We start from the raw sequence: 14640 nt of genomic DNA, 5'->3' as shown, positions 1-14640 counted from the left end.
TTCCGGAGATTTCCTCAGGTATTCCTCAGGGAATTTCTTCAGGATTTCCTCCAGTAGTTTTCTCCAAAAATACCTCCGGGGATTTCCTCCGGAAATTTTAAAAAACTTTTCCGGGGATTTTCTCTGGTAATCCCTCAGGGTATTTTATCCAAGAATTTCTCTGGGGATTCCATCTAAAAATTCTTCCGTGGGTTTCCTACAGGAATTTCTCCGGAGATTTCTTTAAGAAATTCCTCCGGGGATTTTCTCCAGAGATTCTTTCGGTGACTTCCTCCAAGAGTTCCTCCGGAGATTTCTGCCAGGGATTTATTTCAGGAATTCCTCTAGAGGCCATTTATATTCTGGCGATTTGCTCCATGATTTTTTCCGGAGATTTTTCAGCAAGATTTCGCCGGAAATTTCTTCAGAAATTTCTCAGGGGATTTCCACTAGCAATTCCTCCAGGAATATTAAGATATTTTTCCGAGGATTATCTCTAGCAATTCCTATTTCCCTGGAGAGTTGAATCAGGAATTTCTCCGGAAATTTACTCTAGGAATTTCTTCAGGATTTCCTCCGGGAGTTTTCTCCATAAATTCCACCAGAAATTCCTCCGAGGATTTTCTCCGGAAATTTCAAGAACTTTACCGGGGATTTTCCTTGGTAATATATAACATATAAGGAGAATTTCGTGCAAGAATTCCTCAGGGGATTTCGTTTAGAAATTCTTCCGGGGATTTCCTACAGGAGTTCCTCCGGAGATTTCCTTTAGAAATTCCTCTGGGGATTTTCTCCAGAGATTTGTTCGGTGATTATTCCAGAGAATTTATCTGGAGTTTTTCTCCAGGAGTTTCTCCGAAGCTTCCTCCAGGAATTCCTCCGGAGATTTCTTCCAGGAATTTCTTGCAAAAACTCCTCTAGAGGCCTTTTATGTTCTGGCGATTTGCTCCAGGAATTATTCCTGAGATTTTTTCCAGGATTTCCTCCGGGGAATTTCTTCAGGAATTCCTCAGGGGATTTCCAATAGCAATTCCTCCAGGGATATTCAAAAATTACTCCGAGGATTTTCTCTAAAAATTTCTTCGTTTATGTCAAAGATTTTATCCTGAGATTTTCTCCAGAGTTACATAGAAGAGTTGAATCAGGAATTTCTCCAGAAATTTACTCTAGGAATTTCTTCAAGATTTCCTCCGGGAGTTTTCTCCAGAAATTCCACCAGAAATTCCTCCGAAGATTTCCTCCGGAAATATCAAAACCTTTACCGCGGATTTTCCCTGGTAATCCCTCAGAGGATTTCGTGCAATAATTCCTCAGGGGATTTCTTTTAGAAATTCCTCCGGGGATTTTCTCCAGAGATTTCTTCGGTGATTTTTCCAGGAATTTCTTCAGGATTTCCTCCGGGAGTTTTCTCCATAAATTCCACCAGAAATTCCTCCGAGGATTTTCTCCGGAAATTTCAAGAACTTTACCGGGGATTTTCCTTGGTAATATATAACATATAAGGAGAATTTCGTGCAAGAATTCCTCAGGGGATTTCGTTTAGAAATTCTTCCGGGTATTTCCTACAGGATTTCCTCCGGAGATTTCCTTTAGAAATTCCTCTGGGGATTTTCTCCAGAGATTTGTTCGGTGATTATTCCAGAGAATTTATCTGGAGTTTTTCTCCAGGAGTTTCTCCGAAGCTTCCTCCAGGAATTCCTCCGGAGATTTCTTCCAGGAATTTCTTGCAAAAACTCCTCTAGTGGCCTTTTTTGTTCTGGCGATTTGCTTCAGGAATTATTCCTGAGATTTTTTCCAGGATTTCCTCCGGGGAATTTCTTCAGAAATTCCTCAGGGGATTTCCAATAGCAGTCCTCCAGGGATATTCAAAAATTACTCCGAGGATTTTCTCTAAAAATTTCTTCGTTTATTTCAAAGATTTTATCCTGAGATTTCCTCCAGAATAACATAGAAGAGTTGAATCAGGAATTTCTCTGGAAATTTACTCTAGGAATTTCTTCAAGATTTCCTCCGGGAGTTTTCTCCAGAAATTCCACCAGAAATTCCTCCGAAGATTTCCTCCGGAAATTTCAAAATCTTTACCGCGGATTTTCCCTGGTAATCCCTTAGAGGATTTCGTGCAATAATTCCTCAGGGGATTTCGTTTAGAAATTCCTCCGGGGATTTTCTCCAGAGATTTCTTCGGTGATTATTCCAGAGAATTTATCTGGAGTTTTTCTCCAGGAGTTTCTCCGAAACTTCCTCCAGGAATTCCTCCGGAGATTTCTTCCAGGAATTTCTTGCATTAACTTCTCTAGAGGCCTTTTACGTTCTGGCGATTTGCTCCAGGAATTATTCCTGAGATTTTTTCCTGGATTTCCTCCGGGGTATTTCTTCAGGAGTTATACAGGGGATTTCCAATAGCAATTCCTCCGGGAATATTAAGAAATTTCTCTGAGGATTTTCTCTAGAAATTTCTCCGTTTATTTCAAAGATTTTATCCTGAGATTTCCTCCAGAATTTCATAGAAGAGTTGAACCAGGAATTTCTCCGGAAATTTACTCCAGGAATTTCTTCAGGATTTCCTCCAGTAGTTTTCTCCAAAAATACCTCCGGGGATTTCCTCCGGAAATTTTAAGAACTTTTCCGGGGATTTTCTCTGGTAATCCTTCAGGGTATTTCATCCAAGAATTTCTCTAGGAATTCCGTCTAAAAATTCTTCCGGGGGTTTCTTACAGGAATTGCTCCGGAGATTTCATTAAGAAATTCCTCCGGGGATTTTATCCAGAGATTCTTTCGGTGACTTCCTCCTGGAGTTCCTCCGGAGATTTCTGCCAGGGATTTCTTTCAGGAATTCCTCTAGAGGCCATTTATATTGTGGCGATTTGCTCCAGGAATATTTCCGGAGATTTCTTCAGGTATTCCTCAGGGAATTTCTTCAGGATTTCCTCCAGTAGTTTTCTCCAAAAATACCTCCGGGGATTTCCTCCGGAAATTTTAAGAACTTTACCGGGGATTTTCTCTGGTAATCCCTCAGGGTATTTCATCCAAGAATTCCTCTGGGGATTCCGTCTAAAAATTCTTCCGGGGGTTTCCTACAGGAATTGCTCCGGAGATTTCATTAAGAAATTCCTCCGGGGATTTTCTCCAGAGATTCTTTCGGTGACTTCCTCCAAGAGTTCCTCCGGAGATTTCTGCCAGGGATTTCTTTCAGGAATTCCTCTAGAGGCCATTTATATTCTGGCGATTTGCTCCATGATTTTTCCGGAGATTTTTCAGCAAGCTTTCCTCCGGGAATTTCTTCAGTAATTTCTCAGGGGATTTCCACTAGCAATTACTCCAGGAATATTAAGAAATTTTTCCGAGGATTTTCTCTAGCAATTCCTATTTCCCTGGAGAAATGAATCAAGAATTTCTCCGGAAATTTACTCTAGGAATTTCTTCAGGATTTCTTCCAGGAGTTTACTCCATAAATTCCACCAGAAATTCCTCCGAAGATTTCCTCCGGAAATTTCAAGAACTTTACCAGGGATTTTCTCTGGTAATACCCTAGAGGATTTCGTCTAAGAATTCCTCAGGGGATTTCGTTTAGTAATTCTTCCGGGGATTTCCTACAGGAATTCCTCTGGAGATTTCATTTAGAAATTCCACTGGGGATTTTCTCCAGACATTTCTTCGGTGATTATTCCAGAGAATTTATCTGGAGTTTTTCTCCAGGAGCTTCTCCGAAACATGCTCCAGGAATTCCTCCGGAGATTTCTTCCAGGAATTTCTTGCAGGAACTCCTCTAGAGGCCTTTTATGTTCTGGCAATTTGTTCCACGAATTATTCCTGAGATTTTTTCCTCGATTTCCTCCGGGGAATTTCTTCAGGAATTTCTCAGGGAATTTCCAATAGCAATTCCTCCAGGGATATTCAGAAATTTTTCCGAGGGTTTTCTCTAGAAATTTTTTCGTTTCTTTCAAATATTTTATCCTGAGATTTCCTCCAGAATTTCATAGAAGAGTTGAACCAGGAATTTCTCCGGAAATTTACTCCAGAAATTCCTCCGAGGATTTCCTCCGGAAGTTTTCTCCAAAAATACCTCCGGGGATTACCTCCAGAAATTTCAAAAACTTTACCTCATGGTATTTCGTCCAAGAAATCCTCTGGGGATTTTGTCCAGATGTTCTTTCGGGGATTTCCTACAGGAATTCCTCCGGAGATTTCATCATGAAATTCCTCCGGGGATTTTCTCCAGAGATTCTTTCGGTGACTTCCTCCAGAAGTTTCTCTGGAGATGTCTGCCAGGGATTTTTTTCAGGAATTCCTCTAGAGGCCATTTATATTGTGGCGATTTGCTCCAGGAATTATTCCGGAGATTTCTTCAGGTATTCCTCAGGGAATTTCTTTAGGATTTCCTCCGGGGGTTTTTTCCAGAAATTCCTCTGGGGATTTTCTTCGGAAATTTCAAAAACTTTACCGGGAATTTTCTCTGGTAATCCCTCAGGATATTTCGACCAAGAATTCCTGTGGGGATTCCGTCCAGAAATTCTTCCGGGAGTTTCCTACAGGATTTCCTCCGGCGATTTCATTATTTCTCCGTTTAATTTCTCCGGGGATTTTCTCCAGAGATTTGTCTGGACCTTTTTTTATGAACTTCTCCGGAACTTCCTCCAGGAATTCCTCTGGAGATTTCTTGCAGGAACTCCTCCAGAGGCCTTTTATATGCTGGCGATTGGCTCCAGGAATTATTCCGGGGATTTTTCCAAGGGAATATCGTCCAGGAATTCCTACGGGCATTTCATTGAAAAAAAAATCCTGCGAGGATTTTCTGCAGAAATTCCATCGTGGATTTTTCGTAAAATTTATTCGGAGATTCCCTTCCATGGACGATTGCTTAGAATCCGCGACTACAAAGTCATGCTGAAGGTCGGTCAGTCCAGGATCTTTTCGTAATGGAATTTTCCTGGACTTACCTGGGCATAGGGTTCATCCACAAATTTCATAACGCTGAATGAGGTGGTTGGGTGCCCTTGCAATTATACGACTCATAAAAAAATTGTAGTATATTGTTACAAAAAGCATTACGAAAGGGTGGGTGGGTGTCAAAAATGGCCATTTTCGGCGTTATAAAATATGTGAATAAACCCATAGAGTATCATTGTATTTGCCATACGATATATGAATGCAAAATGGCAAATTTGGTAAAGAAAACTTTCAGTTAGTAACTGTGAAAATGCTCATAAGAACACTAAGCTGAGAAGCAGGTTCTGTTCCAGAGAGAACGTAATATCAAGAAGAAGAAGGTCCAGCATCTCTCCTGGGGATTTCATTAAGAAATTCTTCTGGACATTTTCTCCAAAAAATCCTTCGAGATTTTTTCCAGAGTATTTATCCGGAGATTTCCTCCAGGATTTTCTCCGGGATTTCCTCCGGGGGTATCCCCCAAGAACTCCTCCGGTAATTTTCTTCAGGAATTCCTCACAAGATTTCCTCCAAAAATTGCTCTTGGGATTTCCTGCGGGATTTTCTCCATAGTTCCTACAGGATTTTTTTTTTCGGAGTTTCTATAAAAACATATTTCTGGAGGAATTAGCAATTGCTTCGGAGTCCCTGTAGGAATTCCTTTGGAGAATCTTCAAAACATTTTCCTGAGATCCTCGTGGAATTTCTCCGTAGTTCATCTGCGAATTGTTTTGTAACGCCACCGCTATTTTTTTCGAATTTCCTCTGTAGTTAATCCTGGATTTTTTCGGAATTTCTGCAGGAATTCTTCAGAGTTCCTCTAGTAATTCTTTTGGGATCCTTCGGAGTTCAATTACAAATTTTCCAGGAGTTACTTCTGAAAATTCTATACATTTCCTCCGGGTAATCCTCCAGAGTTCTTTAGGCAATTTCTCATTAATTCCTCCGGAAATTCCTCTAGACGTCCTCCTGTGATTCCTCCGGAGTTCTTCGTGGTATTACTTTGGAGTTCCTCCTGGATTTTTTAAGTTCTTCGAGAAATTCTTCTGTATTTCATTAAGCAATTCCTTGGAACTTCCTCCGGATTTCGACCAAAAATTCTTTCAGAAACTCCTCTGGAGTTCTTGCAGAAACATCTCTGGAATTTTTCCAGCGATTCCTCTCGATTTCATCCGCTAATACCTGGAAAGTTCCTCTGGAGCTCCACCGGAAATTCCTTCGTATTTCGTATTTAGTATCTGCAGGAATTTATTCGGTTTTTCTCTAGAAACGCCTCTGGAGTTCCTATGGAAACGCACTCGGAGTTTCTTCAGGAACGCATCCGGAGTTCCTCTAGGAATAGCTTTAGAGTTTCTATATAATTTTGTACAGAATTCCCCCGGAAATTTCTTCAGAGTTCCTTCAATTCCTACACTGGGAATTTCCTAGCAGTTCTTCTGAAAAAGTCTCCGGAGCTCCATCTAGAATTCCTTCGGAATTCTTCCGGGAATTCTTTTGGCGTTCATCCGGGTATGCCTTCGGAAGATTTTTTCCATGAAATTTTCCGGGATTTTCTAACAAGAGCTCCTCCGGGGATTACCTCCATGAATTTCTTAGGGGATTTCCCAAAGGATTCTCCCGATGATTTTTCCAAGAATACCTTCAGAGATTTTCCTTCAAAAAACATTCAAGAATTCTCTCCAAGAATTTCTCTGGGGATCTCGCCCAAAAAATCTTTCGGGGATTTCCTAAGAGGATTTTCACTAGACATTTCTTCGGGATGTTTTCAGAGAATTCATCCTGAGTTTTCCTTTAGGAATTTTGCTGGGAATTTACACTAGGAATTTCTCCGGAGATTTCCTCCAAGAATTCCTACGGAGATTACAATGATTCCTCAGGAAATTCCAGTAGCAATTGCTCAGGAAATTTTCGCCAGAAATTCCTCAGGGGATTACCAACTGCTATTCTTTCTAGCAATTATTTTAGGAATTCCTCGGGAAATTTCTTTAAGAAATTCCTTCGGTATTTCCTCCGGGGATTTCTTCTTCTCCAGGATTTCCTACGGGAATTTCAAGGATTCCTCCGAAGATACCCCCAAGAACTCCTTCGGACATTTTCCCCAGAAATACCTCAGGGGAATTGCAGTAGAAATACCTCCTGGGATTTCGCTCAAAGCTCCGCCTTGAATGCTTCGAAGTTCTTTCGGGAATTCCTTAGGAGCTCCACCGGAAATTTCTCAGAAGTTACTTTCAAAAAATTCATCCGGAGTTTTTCACGGATTTTTTTCCGGAGTTCCTCCAGAAATTCCGCCGTACTTCCTTCAGGAATTTCCCCGTGAGTTGTTCCAAGAATCCCGCTGGCAGTTGCACCAGGAATTCTACCGGAGTTCCTCCAGGAATTCCCTCTCCATTAATTTCTCAAGGAGATCCTCCAAGAATTTCTGAGGATTTCATTCGCAGGAGATCCTCAAAATTGTTTTATCGGGAATTCCATCAAGTATTCCTAAGTCCGTTTCCTAGGTCGTAATTCCTCCGGAAATTGTTCGACAAGTTCCACCACTACGCAGAGATAAATACGCAAAACGTCAAGAATTCCTAAGTCAGACAATTCCACAATGAATGAACTCTGCCAGGAACTGCATTCCCTGTGTTCTTTTGATCACACAAAGCCTTTAAATTTATATGGACCGTGATCATTATTCAGGCCCCAATACCCTTTAAATAATCACGTGGTTTATGGATCACCTCATTGACAAATGATAACTTCTGCATTTGTATTCCGAGCGACAAGTACAAATATATTCTCGAGGAAATTGCTAACCCGAAATGATACCCGGCTTGTGGAATAAGAACCTTTGCGAAATTTCATCAGAGTAACGTTTGTTTTCCTGTGGATTCAATATAGAATTGAACTTTTACTCGTAGATAAATTAGATATAACGTAAAATTTGATTCAAAGAATCTCATACCAGGCTATTGTCGTGAATTACAGGTACAATTTATGTCGAAGATATGACATGTAGATTGGGATGACCAGAGCTGGGTTTCGTCAAAATTTACATTGACAGATTCAATTTCGGTCATTTATCGAGAGAAGGGTTGGGAGGGATCTGGCCAAAGACCGCGTTCCATACACATTTGTTTTTTTACTCGTAAGTACAATAGACCACGAGATGATGGGGGGGGGTCTAAATATAGAAAAAAACATGTAATTAATGAACGGACCCTTTGCCAAAAAAACTTCAATAATCTCAGAGGTTCCCGTCCTGCCCAAATATGTTATAGAACTCTTCAGCTTTTACCAGTATTTCGTAAATTCAGGAAAAGAGAAAATAAATGATGGGTATTTCAAAACTACATTTTTGTGAATATCACAAGTTTTTTGTTGGCAGATATGGCTGTGAAGATCTCCAGCAGTCCTTCTTCATACTTCGTTATAGAAATATACTGTTTCCATGAATATAGAATATGCAAGTGGAAGTCCGCAACAATGAAAGTATTCTAGGAATCCTCGGAAGATATATTTCCGTCGATGTAGAAATGGAAACAAACAGATAAAGACCATGATATCAATGGTAATAGGAAAAATATAAGGGAGCTATTTGTTTTGCGTAAACTTAGTTATTTATTTGACTGCTCAATATTATCACTTTGAAGCTGAAATTTGACAAATTGACTAAACTAGAGGCTATCTATGCGACAAAAAATGTCGTATTCATCGGAGATAGGTATACGTTTTAATCCAAAGTCCAATTTACTGACATACTGGCTTTTCTATAAGGATTTCGATTGATAAATAGTTGAATAAATTCTAGAAGTCTGATAATAATTGAAGTATCTTCCTTAGTAATTAAAAGTCTACGCTCGCGGATATAACGCAAAGCAAAGTGTGTTTGGGTTCGATCCCCGGATGGTCTATACCCTAGAGTATTTTGGTAATGGCAATTTCTAGAAATCAGTTTCCAGCGTTGAACGAACGCAAAAAAGGCAACTTTGTAACAGATAGGTTTCAATCAATAACTGCGAAGGTGGTTCTACCCCGGTGAAGAAACACTAAAGCAAACGAAAAAAAGCTTGTCAATTCTATTGCTCTGTTGCTATTTTTTAACAAGGAACATTATATTTTAAATTGAATTTTGCACACCCTCCCAAGCATATACACATCGAGTTTGTTATTTTCACTCAGAACGAGGCTAATTATTTTGTTCTTTCACATCACGACCCCAAATATGGATTTACTTATCTCTGAGCGAAAATAACAAACGCGGTGGAATATTTTTCTAAGCGTATAGTTTGAAATGAAAATGAAAGCATGTTTTCTAAAGTACGAATAAGCTTCAACGAGCGATGTATCTCGCGGTGCCATGCCGTGCCATTGCCATGCCGTAGAGCACAGGACACGATTGCAGTAGCTAATATGAATAGGACGTAATTTATTTTAACAATTTCCTGTCAATGCCTATACAAAATTATCTCATCTGATAAGAATAACCCTGTAAACATCACTAACGATAATAATTATCAATTGTTTCACTCTTACGACACAATGTCCGAAAAATAATTGTTCATAATATAGCAAACTTATATTGTACAAAATGAGTCAGGCCCATATGAAAGGAGATGCCTTTCTTTTGTATGGTTGTTGCGTGCGACAAAAGCCGTTGCATCGAGATGCCGCAGCGGATGTATGCAACATAATGCAGCATATGAGGGGTGAGTTGATGGATTATTTATAATACTGGCGAACAAATAATTACATATCAAAAACATGTGTTTCTTGATCTTTACAAACGAGTTTCCGTTGAGTCAATGACATTAGCTCCTGGCTTGACACAAATCACAAGCATAAACAACGACAACATGTGACTATGTATGACAAATTTATTTCAATGTATTTAATGTAACCGTACAAAACCAGTCCATCAATTTTTCGTTATCATTTTGTGAAATATAAGGCAGTCAAAAGCTGCAATATTTTAGCAGAAATCCATCAACCAAAATTTGACAAAAAAAAATTGGGTTTTACATGTTATATTCAGGTCAATATCGATCCACTATTTGAATGACTGCAAAGTACAATTCAATTCAACCTGATATAGGAGTCTGATTACAATAAAGCATCTCTTATGCATGTCAAGTATTGCACAGAAAGTCATGACTGCGTTCCAAATATTTGTTTCAGAGCGCAATACTATCAGGCATCCCCTCGTATATACCAATACATGTGAGGTTTGTCGCGCAACAAACGGGCGTTACTTTATGGTTCAGCTTTGATTCTCCCATTCGTAAATAAATTCATGGGCGAAAAAATTGCACAATATTATGATTACTGTTTTCAGCTATATTTTATATGCAACCAACAGGTTTTTCGCCATAGTCTTGTGGAGGACATTATAATCGATGGAAACATCGAAAAAATTTTGATCAAATATCGTATTTTCTCAGAGAAATCAATGGACAAAGACCATGTACCACTACTCACATATACAAACAGGCAGGAGTTATGATTAAAAAATATTACTCTTATTTGGGAAAATCGTGGAAAACCACGAGGAAAGCTGAAAATACAGTTCAGTTTTCATTTGATATCAAATGCTTATATTTCAAATTTCTGTTTTGGGCAATTGTGGTAAACTTTTTAGTATCAATATATGCTGTATTTTCTCATTTTGGCATGCAATGAAAAACCATGAATTTTCCGGGAAAACTATATCTATTTCTCTAGAAAACTCATCAATCAGCTTTCAATGATTCATACAAACTATTTCATGTCCAAAAATATATAGGTCACCGCGATAATTTTTGAGCAATACACGTGGAAAGTCATTCAATGGCAAAATTTTCCCGACTTTGCTTGTTTCGCCGAAGTAAGCTGGAAAAACCAATGAAAATTCTGGAAAACTTTTTTCCACGATTTGAAGGAAACATGATCCCTCGTAGCGTGAAAGGTTTTATATGACCAAATTCGGCCAGGTTTAAGCAGCCCAATGGTCTAAAGTCAGCATAACGCCTTCGCTCCCATACAAATTTCAAATCGCTCAAACCCATTAGACGATCGCCTTAAGACACAATTAAGAAAATTTTTAAACAGCATTTTCCTACTAAGATTATGGTTGGGTCTGCCGATGAACCACTTAGCCACAAAACCACCTCTTTCCCTCTTCGTGATTTTTTGACCGTACAAACTTCTTGAAATTTGTATGCCACCCCCCCCCCTTCCATAGAAGACCAAGTGGACGGCAGCTTAGATCACTCAAAAAAATCCAAACGTCATTGCTACGTGAAAAATCACGTAGATCATTCCAAATTCATTTTACCTACACTTCACCTGACTAAGATAAAGATCACTAAACCATTCATAACCACCAAATAGTGACTCGGTAATGTTTACTGAGGTTACCTATCGCACTTACGTGGAATTCACGTAGGTGCCTAAGTTCATTTTGACATCTGCATATTATACGTACATTCGGTGTTGAGCTCAAATCCTAAGATGGCGCCCGCTTGATTTTTGAAGAACTTGAGAAGCTGCTGCTGCTTTAAACACTGTGTAAGTTTGATTTCAAGATAAATATGCTTTGAATACCGAAGAATCCCTGCATTAATTCATATTTTATACGTGATTTATAACCTCTATCAATTATAGCACGCGAAGGCTACAACAAGACAGACCAAACTAACAAAATCGGAGAAACAGGATTCAAAATGCTCAGATTGACAATAAAAATATCACAATCTTTTAAGTTTGTTTACATTTTCTAATTGGGAATTAGTTTTCTTCCAAAGCCTATTAGAAATAAGATTGGTCTTTATTACAGTTAAATTTAATGCAAAACCATCTAGGTCCTATTGAAACGCTTCGTAAAGGCTACCGGAAAATCCACGTAGCTGTTACGTTTAGCGACGATGGAATGGACGAACTTCCAAAGTTCATGCGTTCATTCTGGGTTTGCGTGGGAGCTACGTGAAAAGTGCGATGGAAAAAAATCACGTATGTTTTCACGTAACAATGACGTTTGGATTATTTTGAGTGATGGTTTGCCTGAGAAAAAGGAAGCAACCACTCGCCGTTCAAAAGATTTTTCAACTCAATTCCGATTTTTTTTCGCTTGAGATCCATAATAATGAATTTGACATAATAATATTTTGGGTGAATTGACGTCTGTGTCCGGAATTCGAAGCTTCTGGGAATTCGAATCAATTCAGTAGGTACATTTCTTAACGACAAAATAACTAAACTACCAATTTTTTTCCACTCTTTACAAACGTATAAATCCCATTCTGGGGAATGTCCTATTCTGAGGAATGTCCTATTCTGGGGGATGTCCCATTCTGGGGAATGTTTTCTGGGAAATGTCCCATTCTGGGGAATGGGTTTCTGGGGAACGTCATTCTGGGAATGTCGTTCTGGGGTTTGACTTTCTGGGAAATGTCCTACAACCGTTAGTAGGCAGTCATGGTCTTTACCCATTGTTTCTTACAGCTGTGTTTGAAAACTAACCTGTGAAAATAGCGTTTCTGAAAAAAAGTGCTTGAACAAATTTGTTGCAAATAGGCTAAATTATTAAGTTCGATTATTATTCGATGTTTGATGAAAATAATAGAGTATACATTTATTCAAATATTTTTTTAGCTAATAGTACCAATTCGATTTAGCTAACGTTTGTCGGAAATCGGTAGATGCTACCATGGGGAAGAGAAAATTGAATTCTTGGCCTCGTTTTTTAATCAAATCATACCTTCTCGAAAAGAATTATTTTAAAATTTGCAAAACCCCTCCCAAGACCCAAATCCTGGTTGCGCTACTGCTCTGCAATGTTTTGATTTTGTATGGAATTTTGACGTTTACTGGCCTTGTTGTTTACAAATTTTATGTAAGAGTAAAAGAGAGAGGAAGATTGTTGTGCAGTGACCCATAGTGTGGATTGTTTGATTTAGAAATGTTACTTGTTTTACGCAAAGGGTTGCAGAAAGACGAATTTTTACAGCATGAGTCGTACATTTATCAAACGAGGCTTGCAATCAAAACCAATTCACAGTGGGTATTTTTGCAAAAAAAAATGTCTTAAAATTCAATATCTCTGGATGCCACTGAGATAGAATTGATCTTTTTATCGCAAAGCATGTACAAAACGTGAGTGAGATGACCGATTGAGGGTCATAGCAGCGTGCCGGTGAATACGCACATCACTTTCGTTTTCCCCATGAATAAACCATCTTATGTCGTAAAAAAAATTAATCTATCCCAGCGGAATCCAGAGATATTTATTAATGAATATATTATTTCCATTTAAAATAGGGTAAAATAACCTGTAATAGGTCAAAACCATACAAAAAATCACGTGCAGTGAATACTCACCACCTAATCGTTTTTCTCATAGACAAATCTTTCTTTTGCGATGAAAAGATCGATTTTATGAATATATCATATTGATTAAAAATGAATTTAAATTATCTTTAATTGGTCAAAACCATACGAAAAAAATCACTAGCAGTGCTCATCGTTTTTTCATGGTAATTTTTTTATAAATATATCTTTTCCATTGAAAAGAAGATAAAATTACCTTCAATTGATCAAAACCATAAGAAAAATTCTCGTGCGGTGAATACAACACCTTCTTCAACAACATCCCCACCAAACACTAAGTCAGCACCTACACCACCAAACCTTCCTATATCTCTACCAGCAACCATGTACTTCGTCTTGGTAGAATTAATGGTCAGGCCTATCCTCGCTGTCTCCCTCTTCAGGGGCACGAGGGGCTCCTCCACTGACCTGCGATCAATTCCAGTAAGGTCGATATCGCTCGCAAAGCTAAAGAGCATGTGCGGGCGTGTGATGATAGTGCCTTTTCTCTGCACGCCAGATCTCCTAATAGCACTCTCGATTGCATGTATAGCAGTATATTCGAAAGGCGTCTCCCAACTTCAATCCATCTAATGTAAAGAACGAGGTCTGCGATCCGAACGCTTGATTTCGCAGCTTAGCAAGTATCAGCCTAATGAGATTCGCCGGAAAACCACATTCAGACATTATCTGCCACAGCTTATTCTTTTCTCTGAGCCGTACGTCGCTTTGAAATCAATAAACAGATGGTGAGTCTGCAAGCTATACTCCCTGAATTTATCTAGGATCATTCGCAAGGTAAACAACTGGTCCATTGTTGAGTGGCCCTCACGAAAACCGTCGAAAGACTCTTCGATCGGTCTCAGTCTGTTAAACAGGATGCGCGACAGAATTTTGTATGCCGAATTTAGCAGGGTAATCTATTTGTAATTAGCACACTCCAGTCTGTACCCTTTCTTCTATATTGGGCGTATCAGGCCATCCAACCAGTCGGTGGACATTTCTTCGTCCTCCTATACCCTCAGAAGTACTCGAAGGATCGACTCCAAATAGTAAGGAAGATTATATAGGACTTGTACACCAGACCATAGTGCCAAACATCGTCGAATGCCTTTTCGACATCAAGCAACGCAAAAGCGTAGGATTAGGAGAACGAACTATTTCTGAGAATGTTGGTTACTCGAGTCAGTTCGATGTTCCTCTTGCATGAAGTAGTTTCATCTGGTTGCTAAAACTTTTGATAAGGCTGGAAAAAGGTTTCCGGGATAGGAAGTTCAAATTGTTGGGGAAATTTTAGACCATGGCGGCATGCTCGATGATGATGGCTTCATGAAGACTCAAAATGTTTTGTCCGGGATTATGTGTGCTGGTGAAGTGTCGGCCTATCTCAGCAAGTGCTATTAGACGATC

The 14640-nt window shown here is 39.1% G+C and overlaps 1 protein-coding gene across 1 annotated transcript in view; it reads left to right on the top strand.

The window, feature by feature from the left end:
* Positions 1-14640, top strand: part of LOC5572005 (CAD protein) — an 82708-nt gene that overhangs the window by 36006 nt on the left and 32062 nt on the right. The gene's annotated exons all lie outside the window — the stretch shown is intronic.

Source organism: Aedes aegypti, chromosome 1 (assembly GCF_002204515.2).
Source record: "Aedes aegypti strain LVP_AGWG chromosome 1, AaegL5.0 Primary Assembly, whole genome shotgun sequence".
In the NCBI taxonomy this organism is placed as follows: domain Eukaryota; kingdom Metazoa; phylum Arthropoda; class Insecta; order Diptera; family Culicidae; genus Aedes; species Aedes aegypti.
The sequence above is the reverse complement of the archived record's forward strand: the minus strand, read 5'-3'. Positions and strand labels throughout refer to the sequence as shown.